The sequence below is a fragment of the Lynx rufus genome, unplaced genomic scaffold (genome assembly GCF_022079265.1).
Source record: "Lynx rufus isolate CCGP_SWC_20201006 ecotype Redwood Valley unplaced genomic scaffold, mLynRuf1.p SCAF_5, whole genome shotgun sequence".
Taxonomy (NCBI): domain Eukaryota; kingdom Metazoa; phylum Chordata; class Mammalia; order Carnivora; family Felidae; genus Lynx; species Lynx rufus.
Genome location: NW_025814867.1, coordinates 52,448,026 through 52,467,936, shown reverse-complemented (window position 1 = coordinate 52,467,936; position 19,911 = coordinate 52,448,026). Strand labels below are relative to the sequence as shown.

Below are 19,911 nucleotides of genomic sequence, written 5' to 3'. Positions count from 1 at the left end.
ATCCATACAAGGTCCACACATTAGACTTGTTTGATAAGTATGTTAAACCCTTTTAATCACTGACAGTCTTCAGTCCCTCTCTTTCATTGCCATTTGTTTGTTGGAGAAAATGGATCATTTATACTTAAAATTTTTCTACATTCTAGATCTGGCTGATTTTATTCTCATGATGTCATTTAACATGTTCCTCTATCCTTTGTATTTTGTGTAAGCCAGTAGTTAGATCTAGTGACTGGATAAGATTCAAGTTCAATTTCTTTTAGTCAAGAACACGTCATAGGTGATGCTTTGTAATTCCTATCACACCATACGAGGATGTGCTTCTCCCAATTTTAAAGATGTTAAGATTGATCAGTGGGTCTAAGTTGATGTCAGCCTGACCCTCTTATAAAGTTCTTCATCAACTTTTCCCTTAATGTTTTTAGCAGACATTAATGTTTGTTGATTAGACCCATTATTTCATGAGATGTTGTAAAATGGTGATTTTCTAATTCTATTGTTCTTCCTGCATTTTTTAGCTCTGATTTCTATGTAATGAAGAACTTCCCTCACTGGCTGTGAAGTATATAGTCTGTACAGGAAAGGGAGAATAAATGTTTAATTTTTTCCCTTTACTTGTCAATTTTGATCCAAAGATGAATGAGTTCCTGAATATTTATATACTTAACATATTTTACTCCATGTAATCATTTTAATATATTGTTGCTCAGATTATTCTACCTTTGGGTAGTGGGAATCTCTTGAAGTTGGTCCTGTATCCTTTTGATATAGTTAAGGGGTGACTCAGATGTTCCAGGTTCATTTTGTATAGTCCCTGTCCAAGACCTGAAATTAGCTGTTTCTTCAAAGGGCTCAGACTCCTGTTAGTGGGGAATGATATTCTGAAACAGTAACTGGGACACCGGGGTCTTTATTGTTATTAGTCTGTCACTGCTTCTCAGCTTTTTCAGTGGGTGGGATAGGAAATACATATTTTAAGAAGAGAAAACTTAATATGAGTTCTTGCTGATACTATCAATCAAATTAAAGATTAGAGGACTTTTAAAGTCTTTGATTTTTTTATTTGTATGTCTTTTCTTTCACTTTAAAAATTTTAAGTCTTAATGATATGGTCAAAAGTACTTAGCTGTTTCTCCTAATATGAAAGTTGAGTATGTATTTGTTTCATAATAACAAGATAAATATCACTATTAACAACAAGATAAATTAGCACAGTTTAACATTTCTTTATGGTTCTTTTAGATCTTAGGAATCACTCCACTGATCAACTGTCAAAACACTATACTCTAAGGTTACTTAAAATAATTTTCCATGTGATTATGCTACCAACTTGATATATGGCTAGGTTTAGTTTGTTTGGATTCATTTTTGATTTTTAGGTCTTGCTTTTTGGTCTTTGGTCTTTGAGGTCTTGCTGTCCTTGTGAATGATATTAATATTTTTTATTTGATATAGTTGACACACGATGTTACATTAGTTTCAGGTGTACAACACAATAGTTCAACAACTCTATATGTTATGCTATACTCACAAGTGTAGCTACTATCACCATAAAATGCTATTATAATACCAATGACTATATTCCCCTAAACTATACCTTTTTGTTCCAATGATGTATTCATTCCATTACTAGAAGACTATATCTTCCACTCCTCTTCACCCATTTTGTCCATCTCCCAACCCCCCCCCTCTTCTGGCAACCATCAGTTTGTTCTCTGTATTTGCATATGATTCTGCTTTTTGTTATTCACTTGTTTTGTTTTTTAGATTCCACATATAAGTGAAATCATAGGGTGTTTTCTTTTGTCTGTCTGACTTATTTCACTTAGCATAATAGCCTCTAGGTCCATCCATGTTGTTGCAAATGGCAAGGTGTCATCTTTTTTTATGGCTGTGTAATATTCCTCCGTGTGTGTGTGTGTGTGTGTGTGTGTGTGTGTGTGTACACGCACGTGTACATCTTCTTTATCCATTCACTTATCGTTGGACACTTGGGTTGCTTCCATATCTTGGTTGTTGTAAATAATGCTATAATAAACATAGGGGTGCAGATACCTTTTTGAATTGTTTTCATTTTCTTTGGGTAAATATCCATTAGTGGAATTCCTGGATCATATGGTATGTCTATTTTTAATTTTTTGAGGAACCAAAAAACACTTTTTATTTCTTGTCTTTAATATTTTTTAGTTGCATAAAACACATGATTCTGAAGTCAAAACAAAACATCATTCAGAGAAGTCTAGGTTTCCTTTCCCATCCCATTCTCTCAGTTCTTTCCCCAATCCATAGGTAACCATTTTTATGAGATTTTGGTTTTTTATCCTTCCTTTGTTTCTTTCTGAAAATGTTAAGTATACATATTCTCTTCTTTCTTACACAAAATTAACATACTACACAATATGTCTTCAGTATCATTTCACCCCAGTATAAAGACTTCCCCATTCTATTTTATAGCTATACAGTTACCTATTTTATGGTTTTATGATAGTTTTTTTCCTCAATGCCCTATTGGTGGTCATTTGAGGTGTTTTCAGTCTTTTGTTTTTATAATTAGTGCTTTCCTAAATAGCCATGTGCATGTGTTGTTTCATATTTTAGGTGTTTCTTTTTCCTTAAAAAAAAGGTTTTCTTTCTTTTTTTTTTTTCTTTCTCCCTAGGCTGGAAAAATGCAACCTTATGGTTCACACACTCATGATTTAAACTCTTGCTCTAGGCTGATAGGAATACATGGCTGAGTTAGGAGTCACTGTATATTCAACTAGGGCATCTAAAAAATTTTGGGGTTTTAGACTTTATGGACAATAACTGGATTTACATGCTAAGAAACAACTGTAATAAGTGGTGTGGCAATAAGGTAGTTGTTTGCACCAAAGGACTTTTCACATCCCAGATCTAAGCTTAAAAGGCTAAGTGTTACAGGGAGTATGAAAAGAAATTTGGTTTAATAATTTCAATAAAAATTAACGACTTATGAAAAATATTTGCTTCAACTTTTGGCCAATCACAAATTATAATTTTTTTAATGTTTATTTATTTTGGAGAGAGAGTGTGTGAGTGGGGGGAAGGGCAGACAGAGAGGGAGACACAGAATCTGAAGCAGGCTCGGGCTCTAAGGCATCAGCACAGAGCCTGAAGCAGGGCTCGAACTCATGAACCATAAGATCATGACCTGACCCAAAGTCAGATGCTTAACTGAGCCACCCAGGCACCCCCACAAATTATAATTACATAGTCTTATGCAAGCTCCAGTTTATTTAAGGGAAAAATACGCTTCTGGGGATGTGTCCCTGACAGATGTAACCAGTCCTTTCTCATGTGAAAAATAATGCATGGAATGTCTGGAAGCAATAGCCACCAGAGCCAACACTCCCATCTTTGAAAGAATATATTTTACAACATAAAAGCAAGCACTGCTAGAGTGTCATGGATGAGCAAACAGTTCCACATGCTTTAGAATAAAAGCTCCTGTGGATTTTAATTATGCAACGTACTAATTGAGCATAAAAAATGAGAGAAAATTCTTTGCCCAGCTAATTTATTAATGTGAACATATCTCATACCTGTGGATGGTATTTTTATTAGTTACATGTATAACAGTGTTAATATGGCAGAGAAAAGTCACAATGGATACCATTCCATGTGATCCAACTTTAATTTGTCAATATGAAAATACATCTGTTTGGGTAGGTCTTAATTAGTTTCACTATTATTTCACCATAATTAATTCCCAACCAAAAGAGAATATTTCTGACTTCAGGATGATGTCTCATGTATATCAACTATTTGAAGTCTTGGATTTTTTTCTCTAACATATTCTCTTATTTGGATTTACAAAGCACATCATTAGTACCAAAAGTCAGAGGTGAGCTCACAAATAGTACTTGATGCGTAAAGTTTATAGTGTTTACAGCTTTAAATATGGACAAACAACCAGCTCCTAAAACAAATAAAAGTGTTATCATGGAAGCTGGCCAAAGGGCCCGTATGTTTAACAAAACACCACTGGAGAAATAATAAAGGAAGGAAGGAAAAAGATTAGAGAAAACCAGAACGTTGTCTTTGTGTTTCTTTAAAGATCACTTCAGGACTAACAAAGTGACAGGGCAGATAAGGGAAAGCTAGTTTGCCTCACTTACAATATGAAAATAAACCAACAGAGCTTGTATGTTTCAATGCAAGAACCATTTTACCATACTTAAAGAGTATGATATTTAAAGAGTAAGAGGGGCGCCTGGGTGGCGCAGTCGGTTAAAGAGTAAGAGAGAGATATCTAAGTCAAAATTTGAAAAACTCATGGGAGATTTACATTTTTCGTTTTAAAATAGCTCAGCTTCATGCTGTCTAAAAACAGGCATCGAATGGCTTCATAGTCAAAATTCGAGTATCAATGTCATACAAATGTATGTGTTCAATATAATCCTGTCATTTTGGGAAATGGAATAAAACACATCAATAATATACAGTAAATTGTTTTAAATTCAGGTTCTTTAAGGTTTACATATCAATTTGTCATTTAAAAATTCTTTACCAATTTTGACTGGGAAAAATGTGAATTAAAACTCCTTATCATTTACATGATTGGCATGAATGCCTAGCATACAAGGTTATCTTGTATTTATCAGTCATGAGGTAAAAATAAAGACCAAGGGACACATGATTGGGAGAATCAAAGTTATGGGATGTTTTTAAATATCAACATGGCAAACACGAAGGAAACGTATCTATTAGCCCTTGATCCTATCTGATAAACACATTATTGGTAAATAAAATGACATCCATAGGTAGTTTGTAAAATTTCAGTGGAAGGGATACATATTATAGTAAAATAAAAAATAATTAAGTCAGAAATCTAAGTCACCACAGATTAAAAAAAATCAATACTAATTCACCACATGGAAAGTCATTTTGTTAACTATGTGATAAAAAGTTATAGTCAAACATTTTATTAGTCACTATTGATGTTGCATTATACAAATTAGGCTCACCTACCACTTCAAGGTATATTTGATAATTTCACATGACATAGCTTTTGAAGAATTTTCTTTAAAAATATTATCAAGTGAAACACAAAGTTAATATTAAGATATGTTAGTAAAGATGATAAGGTCTGATATAAGCCTTTTATTTGAAAAGACAAAATTTTAATCTATATACCATTTGTGGATTACACAAACCAATCTCTCTAAACTGGCAGCAATACAAGGCTGAAAACAGCAGATGGCACTATTACCCAAGATGTAACCATGGAATAACTGCCAATGTTTCATGAAAGGTATCTTACACATGAAAATCTCATCTTCAATTGACTCCTTTTGAATATTAATATTTTATGAATTTCCCCAAAGTTAAAATGCATTTTATGTTACAAAGAGTTTGGGTCAATTGCCCTCATAGTTATTGAGGTACTCATGCTACTCTTCCAGGAAAAAAATATTTATATACTAATAGTATTGCTATAAATACATGAATAATACAAAAGAATATCTTATTTTCTGTTTAAATGGACTCAAATTTTAGTCAAGAATGGAAATATTCATGAAATTCCTATTTATGGTAAAATATAGATACTGAAAACAAACCAGTCTGAAACGTAAAGCATTTTCAACTGCTATTACAATTAAAAAAAAAAAAAAAAAAAAAAAGCAAACAAATTGGCCAGTAAACAAAGATAGTTATTCAATAGACTATAAACAAATAAAGCTTACCAGGAAAAAGCCACAAAGCTTACTTGAAATTCTAAGTAAGGTGATAATAATCTAAGGTGATTATAACAGTTTCTCATGAACACAAATTTTAACGAGACACAGAATTGCTTTCCCTTCAAAACAGTATATTTTAAATAAGTTTCTTTCATAAAGCAAATATTAGAAATCCAACCTCAATATTTTAAGACTGTTCATAAGACCCAGATCCCTGGGCACAAATTCCCAGAAATGATATCCACAAATAACTTGAAAGATGAGAAAACTTAAGTAGAATGTGGCTGGTCTATTAGTCTTCTGGAAGCTGATAATACAGTACCAGGTTATATATGTCAATGAGGCTCCTGAAGGCTTCTAGTAACAACCCTCTTTGGATAAGGTCCAAGACAGACTAATCTTATATTAAACTGCTTTCTGTATCAAATTAAGTAATAGGAGTAACTTTAATGTGACTGTACCAGTGAAGAGTTTCTGATAAACATTTTAATAAGTGGGTATCAGGCTAGGTTTTATTAAAAAACAAAATACACACTGAATACCTCATTTAGCTCCTCTCACCTAGAATGCTTTCACCTTTTCTTAATCTTCCCTATTACCTTCACTTGCCACCTGTGAGAAAAGGGCCTTTTCCATAATTCATTTGGCTCTTAGCATATGTTGCCTTGCACTGATATTAATCTCTTCATTAGTGAAAGCTTCATTTCCTCAGCTAGAGGGAACATAACTTTTTCTGTCAACCCCAGGACTTAGTGTAGTATGCTCTATTATTTAGTGAGTCGTCAATAAACTTTTGTTGAAAAACTAAAAATTAAAAGGCATGAAGGTAACCATTAAAAAAAAAAACACCTTCTTGCGGGGAGAGAGGGAATGTCAAATTATAAGAAGTTTTTGTAACTTAAAAAATTAGGTGTCTTTAAGTAGTTAGTTTAAGAGCTCTGGGTTCAGACTATCTGGATTACACTTTATCTCTGCTAATAACCAGTTGTGTGACCTTGGGCAAGCAGTTCAAGCTGTAATGGTCTCAGTTTTCTCCTCTGTGTCATGGGAATAACAACCTAAACATCACAGAATGGCTGAGAGGTGACTCTTTTTCCCTGCTCTCCTTTCCTCGTTTCAAATATTTGAGCACATTCAATGTACCAGGCATTGTTCCAAATACAAGGGTTTAGAAACAAATAAGTTTCTTTCCTCATGAGGCTTATATTTGTCATGGGAGAGACCAATAATGAACATGTACATAAACAATATAATATCAAGAAAAATAGAGCAGGGTAGAAGGCTAGAAAGGAGAACAGGAGCTATTTCAAATGGGATGATCAGGGGAAAACTCTCTGACATGCAGAATCCAGCAGACAGAAGAATCATGTGAAGGATCAAGCCAAGAAAATTTAGGAGATGATACATGTGCTAGAACAGGGTAAGGAAGCACTAAAAGCACTTAATAAATGACAGACTTCATAAATGACAGACTTAGTACTAGAGTGTTAATTTAGTAGTAGTAGTAGTAGTAGTAGAGACGTGGAAGTTGGCTAAAACGTTTGGATATAACCTCAATTTCTGGCCATATCATTTAAGGCTGGCAACCTTTTATGAGTTCAGCCACACAGTAACTAGCTTTAGCTCACACCTTTTGGGGCATCACCTGTGGTGTGGCAGGGCTGTGGGAATGACTGGAAGAGGGGACAGGACTACGCACATCTTTGAGAAGGCACAAAAGGTCCAGCTGACTTTTATCACCTCCAAGACGCTGGACTCCACCCTGGCTCACTGAATGCTGCAGGCTGAGTGGGGAAGTCGTGTTTCATGGCCTCCCATCCTCCAGTGACTCAAGAGATGGGAGGTCCTGCCACTTCCTAATGGGTGCCTTGTAACGCAAACTCCCCAAAATAGTAGTTGTGTGGTAAAAATCATGTTATAAAGCAAACGCATTTTAGCTTAGTGTCTGTAAACCTACAGACACTTTGTTTTGATCATCAGTATCTGGAATGACCTTGTGAGGAAGGTCACAAAGGCTAATTTTTTATTTAAATGGTTGTTGAAAAGGCCAGAGGAGCTGTTCTGGTGGAAGAAGTAGTAATCTCAGCAGTAACAGAAGCTTACATTTATGGCACCCTGTGCTAAGCACTTCACATGGGTTACCTCATTGAACTATCATAACTATAAGAAACAGTACTATTATTCTCATTGTACAGTTGAGAAACTAAGGCTAAATAACTTGATCAAGGTCACATAACTAGTTGGTGGTAGAAATGGGATGCAGTTCACGAACTGTGATCTAGTCATTATCTCCTAGTCAAATGAATTCTTTACCCACACCTGCCAAATAACAGATTATTTTTTTCCTCCTTCCCATCCATTTACTAGAAATAATAAATGTTCTTGGTATTGTTCTTATTCTGCATTTTAATGCTTATTCATTCAATACAATGTGGCTTTTTTTTTTTTTTTGGTAGAGAAGATGCCATAAATATTATCTCGGTCTTCTGGCATTATCTTGAGCTAGATTACAAATGATATTTTCAGAAGCTTACACATTTGAAAAAGTTTTTAAAGAATTATAAATGTCATATCCTGAAAACTTTTATCAATGAATTAAAAAATATAAAGTTTTTAGAAAACCTGGCTATTCTTTCATTTAAGCCTGAGAACAACCTGAGTAGTAAATTACCATTTTAGAACTGTTCTTTATTAATTGTGTAGCAATTGTTGTTGCAAAGAACTAAAATGGTTTCTGCAAATTTGGCTAAACCCTAACTACTATGTAATCTACTACATAGACTATTGCCTTATGCTCGCTTCAAGTGTAACAAACATGGGTAGTCAAACCTACTTTAAACGAGTGGCAAGAAATAATAACTCCAACAAAGCTAAAGCTACTGGAAGCTTTCTTATTTTAACAGGACTGAGAAAGGACTATAATTCGAAGTATACCAGATTAATAGGGCGGAATACAGACTCTGAAGTCACTGTTTGCTGTCCATTTTAATTCTAGAATTCTTATTGACTCTAATTAAAATTCTGTAGATGGAAGAGTTGCATGTTTCTAAGGAACTTGCAGCGAATGCTGTCTGCCAGCCATCTCCAAACACCCCATAACCACACACAACTTGCCTGTCAGGAGAGCTAATGCAGACATCGCAGGGCACACCACATTTGTCACTGTGGCTAATATCAGAGATACGCAGCTCTTTTTTCTTAGCACACAAAAGCAAGATATGTAATTCAATGCTCAATTTACCCTTGTCTCGCAGGAGATTTTTCCCCGCTAATTGATAGAAATTAAGCCATTAATCAAGCCACTAGCCATCATTCAAACCAGAGAAGATGAATACAAACTTTCATCATAACCACCTTCCCCATTTTAGTGTTCATTAGCATTAATTTTTAATGCAATTATGCTATTCTTTTACGCTGAGCTCATAAATTACTGCTCTTTTGTTGCTGGCTGGCCTTGTAAAATCCAAACTAATGCTTTGTGCTCTGATCTTAAAGGCAATTACTAGGTTCTTCTTTTATATCTTTGCATCCCCAGTAACCTTTATATATAACGAATACCCATGGCTGCCTATGCCTGTTTGTTTTTTTAATGTCTCTATATAAACCTTTGTGAACATATAAATGTAGTCAAATGTATCTACAATAAACATAGGTATGTATACACACACACCACATACATTATAAAATACAGATGTTAATATAAAAATAAGATGTCACAAATCATATTATAGTTCAGGTTCAAATATAATGATATTATTATGGTTTCTCATGATTAAAATGTAATGCATCATTGTACTAAAGTTATAATTTGGTAACAAATTAGAGAAAGAAAGTAGGAATATTAATAACGGTTGGCTAGTATACACATATGTAAGAGTCTAACAACTACTAGAAATAGAATGAATAACTATGGCATATAAAAATCCCTTAGTTCTTTACCTAGGGTTAATGTTTTATATTCAAATCCTTATTTAAAAAAATTGTGTCAAAACCTGAAAAGTAATGAGATGAAAATGAAATGAAAATGAAAATGAAGAGTACTGAAAATGAAGATCAAAAGAACCGTTTATCCAAAAGTGTGTTTACAAGTACATATAAGGACTCCACAGTCTTATACTGTGCGGAAGCAGCAGTTTATATGAAGATGACTGTAGTAAAAAGACAGATTTTCCAGAAATAAATACTGAATCCAAAGGCAGCAATCCACTCCTTCCTCCAACCCAGAGAAAGTCAAAAGATGTACTCTCTTTATAGTCCCCCAATAAGCATTGGTTATGTTCACTCCTAGGTGCAGAGGAGATAAAAAACAAACAAACAAACAAACAAACAAACAACCCTGCAACTCTCTTCCTCTATCAACCCAGTAATGCCTTTGCCTTTGTTTGTAAGTTGTTATGCTCTGGCCACCCACTAGCTAGACAAAGGGTACCTATGTGGCATTAAGATATGAAATAAAACTGGGGAAAAGGAAACTTATTGGGAAAATGTCAGTAACACTGGTGTTGGGGCCAGCCCCGTCACCTCTGGCAGTTGCACAGCTGCTGCCTACCCTTAACACCATGATACTGGGGAAGGGAGTACAGGGTATATTCAGGAATCTTCTAACAACAACAACAAAAAAGCTTTGAATCATTAACATATCTTCTGTTTCCTCTCACGGTTCATTCTCTATTAGATTTCATCTTAAAAAAATTTTTTTTAACATTTATTTATTTTGAGACAGAGAGAGAGAGGGCATGAACAGGGGAGGGTCAGAGAAAGAGGGAGACACAGAATCTGAAACAGGCTCCAGGCTCTGAGCTGTCAGCACAGAGCTCGACGCGGGGCTCGAACCCAAGGACTGTGAGATCATGACCTGAGCCGGTCGGACGCTTAACCGACGGAGCCACCCAGGTGCCCCAAGAATTCTTATTTATAAGGAATTATGAGCTGACTGTGGGTAGGCACAGGGATTTATTTTGTTTACAAAGTGCAATTGTTATTTTATTTGATTCTCAAAGAGACATAATTTTTGGTAATAAATAATATCCCCATTTTTCAAATACAGTATTTGATACTCTCAAAGTTTAAGAGGACCCAAAAGAGTCAGAGTTGGAATATGAAACAGGTCGTTGCACGTCAAATTCTGTATATTTCTCACTGTAATAGATGTCTCCTAAGCTTTTGCATCTGATAACTACATGGCTGTTTAAGCTTATTTCATATGCTTATCAAATTTATATAAAATTTTGATCTTTTAAACAGAGATGGGGTAGGGAGGATGTTAGAAGACATTAATTTCTTTTTCTTAAAAGCAGAGTATTTTGCTATATTAATGAAGTGCAGCATATAAAACTATAACATTTAAAGAAACCCAGTATGGGTTAGTCTGCATTTTCTAGAATTTCATACAAATGGTATACTCTTTCATGTCTGATGTCTTTCACTCAACATGTTTTTGTAATAGCTCCTTGTTGTTGGGTAGATCTATTTTTCCTTTTATTATTGGTAGAATTCTGTTACATGAATATCCACAATTTGTTTATCCATTCACCTGCTGATAGACATTTGGGTTGTTTCTAATTTCTGACTTAAAAAAAAGTTTTTAAAATGTTTACTTATTTTTGAGAGACAGAGAGACAGATTGCGAGCAGGGGAGGAGGCAGAGAGAGAGAGAGGGAGACACAGAATCTGAAGGAGGCTCCAGGCTCTGAGCTCTCAGCACAGAGCCGGAAGCAGGCCTGGAACTCACGAACCACAAGATCATGACCTGAGCTGAAGTCGTACACTTAACTGACAGCCACCCAGGCACCCCTCCAGTTTCTGGCTTTTGAGAATAAAGTTACTATAACATTTATGTAACGTCTTTGTGTATTTCCCTTCTCTTGGGTACATATGTAATATTGGAATGGCTGGATTATACAGTAAGTTTGTATTTCTCTGATGACTAATGATATTGAGCATGTTTAGTGCTCTATTAACCATTCACTTCTTTTTTAAATTGTGTCTCAAATCTTTTGGTCATTATTTAATTAGGTTGTCTGTATTCTTCTCACTGAGTTTCAAAAACTTTATATCTGTTCTGGATATATCCTTTGTCAATATGTATTGCCAGTATTTTCTCCCATTCTGTGACTTGCCTTTTCTTTAACACATTTTTTTGATGTTTATTTACTTTTGAGAGAGAGAGAGAGAAAGAACGAGCCAGTGGGGGAGGGGATGATAGAGGGGGCCTGAAGATCCAAAGCGGGCTCAGTGCTGATAGCAGGGAGCCCAGTTTGGGGCTTGAACTCATGAACTGTGAGACCATGACCTGAGCTGAGGCAGACGATCAACCCACCGAGTCACCCAGGTGCCCCACTCTGCCTTTCTGTTCTTTATGGTGTCTTTCAAAGAGCAAAACTTTTTAATTAAAAAAAAGTCCAATTTATTATTTTTAAAATTTTGTGCTTTTTTGTGTCTATCAAAAAAATGTTTGCCTACCTCAAGGCTGCAAATATTTTCTTCTAGCTCTATAATACATTTCAAGCTAATTTTTATGTATTGTGTGAAATAAGTGTCATTACTTATTTTCCCCATAAGGATATTCAGTTTTTTCAGCATTATTTATTAAAAAGACTTTCCTTTTCCCACTGTATTGTTTGGTAGTTTTGTTGAAAATTAATTGGCCATATATGTGAAAGTTAATTTCTAGTCTCTCTAGTCTGTTCCATTTATCTATATGTTTATCTTTATAGTACACAGTCTTAATTACTGTAATTTTATAGTGAATCTCAAAATTAGGGAGTGTAAATCATCTTTGTTCTTTTAATATTTTAAAAGTTTATTTATTTATTTTGAAAGAGAGAGACAGAGAGAGAGCACTGGAGGGGCAGAGAAAGAGGGAGAGAGAGAGAATCCCAAGCAGGCTCCACTATGTCAGAGCAGAGCCCGATGTAGGGCTCAAACCCACAAACTGTGAGATCATGACCTGAGCTGAAATCAAGAGTCAGACACTTAACTGGCTGAGCCACCCAGGTGCCCGCCCCTAAAACTGATTCTTAGTGGAAACTTTGTTCCTAACACTTAAGTTGAATTTTAGCATTAGGATGCAAAGTATAATATATAATGAAATTCACTTTCAGGAATAAGTTGAAATACAAATGATTAATAAAATTAGACCCTCTCCAAATATTAACTTGTTAGGTACAGCACTTAAAAAAACAAAAACAAAAACAACAACAACGATCAATTACTTAAATCAACTTTAAAAATAGTTTTTGTGGAGGCACCTGGGTGGCTCAATTGGTTAAGCATCCGACTCTTGATGACTGTTGATACCGGCTCAGGTTATGATCTCACAGTTCGAGAGACGGAGTCCCTGTTGGGCTCTGTGCTGAGCATGGAGCCTGCTTGGGATTCCCTCTCTCCCTCTCCCTCTGTTCTTCCTCTCCCTCTCCCTCTCCCCCTGACCCTACTTGCATACACTCTTTCCCTCTAAAAAAATAAAAAAAAAAAAAGTTAAAAAATAAAAAAATAAATAAATAAAAGAGTTCGGGGGAACTGGTCAAGTTGTAAACATGTTATTTATCACCAAGAGATACTGTTATGTTAAATTTTTATTTCTTCTGATTTTAGAGTAAAAAATTGAGCCACATTCATATTACTTTATAAAGGAGTTGCCACATAAGAAGATAATGGTTTAAATGACTAAATATTGATGGCAGGTTTTTTTTTCTTTAGTTTAAGAATGTAGCCTGGAAAATGTATTCAGGCATAACTGATGAAAGAAAATCAGAAAGGAGAATAAGGGATGACAGATTAATAGAAAGGGCAAATTTCCAGGGACTTATAAAGAAACAAGAACCAAGGGTGAGTACATATGTTTAAGAATCTGAACTATTTGGAGAAATTCTACCTGTTCAGGGAAAAGAACTGGAGCATCTACATCCAAATCAAATGAATGAATAATCTCTTACTCCTCAAACTATCATTTAAGAAGCAATATATATATATACACATCCTAAACTGAATTCTGATGTCTGTAATTATAATCTCCTTTCTGTTTGTTCCACCATTTTGTCAACACTTGCTTCTCATTACAGTCTTTCTCTTCAAATAAATGCAAATAAGATTCTTGTCTTTTAATCAAGAAAAGCCCTAAATGGCACATTATTATATTATTAAAGTATAGGTAATAATAAATCTTTATTACTAAACTCTCTCTGTTTCTGTATGTTCCAATACAGTTGGTCAAGCTGCACATAATGAAATACATATGATTCTTCAACGTTTATTTATTTTTGGGACAGAGAGAGACAGAGCATGAACGGGGGAGGGGCAGAGAGAGAGGGAGACACAGAATCGGAAACAGGCTCCAGGCTCTGAGCCATCAGCCCAGAGCCCGACGCGGGGCTCGAACTCACAGACCGCGAGATCGTGACCTGGCTGAAGTCGGACGCTTAACCGACTGCGCCACCCAGGCGCCCCACATATGATTCTTATTTGGTTTAAATTATTGCTAAATTTGGACAGGTTTAAAATCTTCACAATGTTATGATAATTACATGATAGTAAGTCAGAACTATGAATTATATGCACAGCTGTGTATTTTTTTTTCAATTAAAATATTCTGGTGAGATAGCCTAATGATTTGGTGTTCTAAATTGTATTTTAAGAAAAATATTTAAGTTGAAAATCTCACATGAGTAACAATCATAACCTTTATAAAAATGGAGAAAAGTTTCCACATTTTAACTGGTTTCCAGTACATTATGATTTCAATAAAGCATATCATACCTAATTCCCACATTCGCCACATTGAGCATAAATGCAGCCATTAAGATAAGATGAAAAGCAGAGGATAGACAAAGCAATAAAGGAATCAACAAATGGGAAATGCGACATATATTTTAGCCCATTCCTCTGTGACTTTGACAGAAATCCGCTACAGGAACAAAGTAATATTAATGCTAAACATTCAGGGCTGCCTGGGTGGCTCAGTTGGTTAGTCAGTCATCTGACTCTTGATCTCGGCTCAGGTTATGATCTCACAGTTTGTGGGATTGAGCCCTGCGTCCAGATCTGTGCTGATGGTGTGGAGCATGCTTGGGATTCTCTCTCTTCCTCTCTCTTTCTAGCCCTCCTCTGCTCATAGCCTCTCTCTCTCAAAATAAATAAACTTAAAAAATATTAACCATTCACTTGCTTTTAATAGTGTTTTTTCATGACAAGCACAATGTTTTAAGTTATAAAGTTGCAAAATAATAGGCAAGTCCAGCTCTACTTATAGGTGAAGTGACTATTAAAATTAGCACTCCAAGTTCTAGCTTCACAACTATATTATCTTAGTCAAGCCTTCCCATTACATTTCTATCTTCTCTTCCAAATTAAGATATGGTACCTATTAAAATACAAATATGATCTCTGGATGGAAGAAACACTTTAGGAGAGACAAGTTTATTGTTCTATAGAAGAGAACAGTGCCCTGCAGGGTTGATAAATTTGGAGAAAGGAAAAATCTAGGAGATGAGGAATTGATGGGAAGATCATGATTGTTTGGGAGCTAAACCTTGGGAATAAGGTAAGACAGGAGGTCCTGAAGATGGGTGCAAAGGTTGCAGGACAAGAAAGTGAGATGGTGAGAGAACATTTATAATAGTTCTGAGCTTCACATACAAATCTTCCAATTACAGCCCAGCATGGAAGGACAGGGGCTCTAGGACAGATCTCTAACCACAGGAATATGATTTTTGAGTTATTTATTCCTTATACATTTTAATTCTTATGGATCCATACCAACTACCAATGTGTGATGAGTGTTCCAAAGATCTCTGATCTTTGGGAGAGGGGAGATGGCAGTGTTAGTGACAATCATTGTGTAGTATCTCAAGATATGGGAAGAAAAATCTCTAATGGGTCCATACAAGTAAGGAAATTTATAAACCTCTTAAGGTATATTTGCCAGTCTGTAGCATCTGTAACTGGAATAGCCAGGGCATATTTCTTATGTTGGATATAAGTAAACTTTAAGTAAAATGCTTAAGAATAAAATTCGAACTCATGAACACTAAGATTGAGTAAAAATATAAACTTTATATGCATAAACACTTCCAGGCCTACTGAAACTCATTTAATAATCACAAAACTGATACGGTGTTAAGACTAAATAACAATATTAGAGCTAAAAATGAACCTTGAAAATGAAACCATTACAAATCCACAATTAATTTAAAACATTTCAAGAAGAGTTTTTACGGGCTGACTCAGGGCTTGATCCTGGCAGCCAGATGGATGTAGGAGGTCAATAATCCAGAAACAATGAGACAGTGATTAGTCAGTAAAACAAATCCCTGGAAGCAATTACTGCTCAACACGTCAGAAAGCCATTTGACCAAAATAATCAGAATATGGATTGCAAAGTTTCAGTGTCTCCCTGCTATCCCCTTTCTAAAACTCTTCTTTAGTAAACATACTATAAAGCCAGTTACTACTTCAAACAACAATTACTCACTGCTAAAAGTCTTTGTTCAAAAATGATGACTGAAGAAAGGACCCTCTACACAAGCCAAGTTTACATGTTCCTACATTCTTTATGTCTATCCAGTCAGACATACTGCAAAGGTGTAAGCTCTAAGAAAATCTCATCTGGTCCAAAAGATTATCAATCATCCTTAAGTTTTTCTACAAAACAGCAATGGGACAAACATGCATGAGCAAGGAACCAAATGTTATGTTTGGTCTACAAATACGGTATTTGGAGCACACTAAGCATTCACAAGGAATCTAGTAGGTACCTGTTGAATGGTCTGCTGAGCTCAGGCCACTGTTGCTATAGAATGTGGTATTCCTGTATTAGGGAAGGAAGCTCCTTAAAAGATTTTTTCTTCTCTTTTTTTTAATTTGGGAAAATGTCAGAGACTTGTTTATTGCCCTCAAGAATTTCTAGGTAGTACTTAAAAGATACTTTCCATTGTCCTTGAAAATACTAACTGAAAGGACGTGTCCTTGAAGCTCCTTCGTAGGAGCAGGATTACACTTCCATTTCTACTCCTGCCCATCATTCAATAAAGTGATCACTTCCTCAATCCTGAAACTTTCTTCATTTGGCTTTAATGACACCATATACTCCTCGTTGGGCACAATTCTTCATTTTCCTACACTGGCCCCTCTAACTGTTAGGGTGCCCCAATGTTCAGATTGGACCCCTTCCTTTTTTCTATCTTGATTTTTTCTCTAGATGACCCATCTACATGCTAACGACCTTCAAATCTTTAGGTCTAGTCTTGACATCTTTACCAAACTCCAGACCTTGATTTTTCTCTCTTATCCCCTAAATTGAAACTATCACTTTTCATTGGCTTCCTATCACATTTAAAATAAAATTCAAACTCCATACGTTTACTTAAAAACCCTACATAATCTGGCTCCTACTAAGTTTTTCAATCAAATTCTAACCCTTGCCCTAGCTGCACATGGCCTTCTTTGTGGTTCTTAAGCATTCTAAACTTGCTTCCCCCTTAGGATATTTATGGAAGCTGTTCCTTCCCCCTAGAATGCTCTTTTTGTACCAAGTCCCTTTTTGTTCAGATTTAATTTAGATGCCAGCTGCTCAGGGAGGCCTTTCCAGAGCACTCAGTCAAAAGCAGTCACTAGTCACTCTCTAGCACATCAAGAGCGACTAGAGAAATGAGTTAATTGTGAGGTTATTATGGGAATTTAGGCACAAGATGATGACTATCCTGATCAGGTGGGAACTGAGAGTCAAGTTTTAAACACAATGACTTTGACATGCTTGTATGTTAAAAAAAAAAAAGTCATCTCCAAGTCTGGAGTTCAGAAGAGAAAGTCTGGGATATAAATTTGGAAGTAATAAGCATACACAAAGCATTTACTCCAGTTGAAAGTGACAAATTCACCTAAGAAGTTATAGAGAGAAAAGAAGTGAATTCCAGTGAATGCCAATACTTGCAGATTGGGTAGGAAGAAGAGAAAGGGCTAGCCAGGACTGGCAGGAAAATCAGTATTATGTCATATAAAGTGAAAAGGAATTTCAAGAAGACTAGTATGGTGAGTTGTGCTGAATGCTGCTGCAAGGTTAAATATGATGAGAAAAATTCCACTAGATTTGGCAAATTAGAAAGTATTGGTGATTTTGAAAAAAAAAAGGAGTTATAAGAAAGTAATGTGGTAAATCACAATTGGAAAAGATGATGGTTAAATAAAAACTCCTATTTCCTAGACAATGGAGGATCAGATTATTTAAATGAAACTTCTGCTGAGCACAACAAATTATACAGGACAGAATATTAAAAAAAATCAAATTACATATATTGTTGAGATCATATGAGGTAAGGAATCCACAAAGACCAAACATGAAGTGAACAGTTCTAGCAGTCCTCTAACTCATAAGGAAATTGAATCATTTGCAAAAAACTTTTCTATAAACACTAGGTTCATAGAGTTGTACAGCAAAATTCTACCAAACTTTCAAGAACAAGATAATTGTGTTCCTAACTCATTTCCTTACTTTCTAACTCATTCATTCTCTTCCTAACTTCCCAACTCAAACTGACTTCCTAACTCATTTTATTAGGCTAGCACAAATCTACTTTCAAAACTAGTCAAGAACAGTACTAAAAGGGAAACATTATAGAAATAAATCATGAATGCAGATGCAAAAAGGGTAAAAAAGTAAACACACACACACACAGTACACAAACACATACATACCCACATATAACTCATATACAAACAAATGAAATCCAGGAGTGTAAAAAAAGATAATACATCATAATTAAGTTGGAGTAATTCTAGGACCGCAGGTTTGGTTCAGCATTAGAAGATATGTTAGTGTAATTCATAAAATTGTCTGATTAAAGGAGAAAAACTAAACTAAAAAACTAAAGTCTTCAACAAAATTCAACATTTATTTGAGATTAGAAACAAACTTAGGGAAGGAAGGAAACATCTCTAACCTGAAAAAGGGATGTACTCCTCCTTCCCCAAAACTAAACCAAATTGAAAATGGTAAGGCAAATATCATACTGAATGGTACAATGTTAAAAAATAATCTTTATGCCCACAAACAGGGTAATTATGCTAGCTAGCTATCATCATTTCTATTAGGTCCTGGTGGTCCTAATCAGTGCCATAACATTAAAGAAAGGAAACAAATGACATAACAATTAGGAAGAAACATAAAGGTGACTATTAATAGATAAAAAGTAGAGAAAACCCAAAAGTATCTATAGATAATTTATTTGTTATATACAAAACCAATATTTAAGAGTCAGCTGCATTTGTGTATATCAGCCATGAGCAGAAAATATAATTTAAAACAAGATACCATTTTAGTGGCATAAAAATATAAAGTACCTCAGCATAAATCCAACAAGTGATATGCTAGTCCATTAGGGAGAATATCGTGAAAGTTTAGAAGACCTAAGTAAGCATGCAGAGTTATACACTGCATAACTGCGTAAGATAAGAAGATACAGTGCACGCCTGCCCTGGGCTCCTGGGAGTGTGTGGAAGGCACTGCCTGGAAGGCCAAAGTGTGGAGGCTTCCAGACAGCGTGGTCTGTGTGCGGTCTCTGAGTTTTTGAGTTTCCCGTTTTCCAGGTAAAATATGGCTAAAAGCCTACGGAGTAAATGGAAAAGGAAGATGCGTGCTGAAAGGAAGTAAATGGAAAAAAAAGAATGCCCCAAAGGAACTCATCAGACTTAAAAGTATTCTTAAAATAGATAGTGGTATTTTAATGACAGATGTTCCAGAGATATCAACTGTGGTGGTACCCAAATATTGTCAAAACTCAATGCATGGTGCCAGATAAAAAAGATAACATGAAAAGGGAGACTGATATTAACAGAAACCAAAAGAGTCTTCTAGACCAGCATGGACAGTAGTGCCCCATACGGATGAACCGGAGACGAAGGAAAAGGACAAGGCTGAAGGCAAAGTGAGAAAAATGGAAGGGGAAATGCAAAACAAAGGCAGCAAAGGCAATGAAGGGTTTGGCCTGTTAGACTCTTAAAAACTGGAAAAATCGTACATGGGACAGGTCTTTGATTAGAATGTATACATGGGTTTCAACTTCCACCAAATGAAAACTTTGTTTCCAGAATTAATTTGGCCTCTTTCTTCAATTCAAACCCAACTTCACTCCTAAAATTTGTTTTGGGAGCTTGATAAAATATTTTCTTTTCTTTTTTTTTTTTTAATATTTTCTTTGATAAATGAAAGTTACACTGA

General features: G+C 35.3%; 1 pseudogene; it reads left to right on the top strand.

The window, feature by feature from the left end:
* Positions 1 to 19,287: 19,287 nt before the first annotated feature.
* Positions 19,288 to 19,685, top strand: LOC124527157 (uncharacterized protein C12orf31 homolog; annotated as a pseudogene).
* The last annotated feature ends 226 nt before the right edge of the window (positions 19,686 to 19,911 follow it).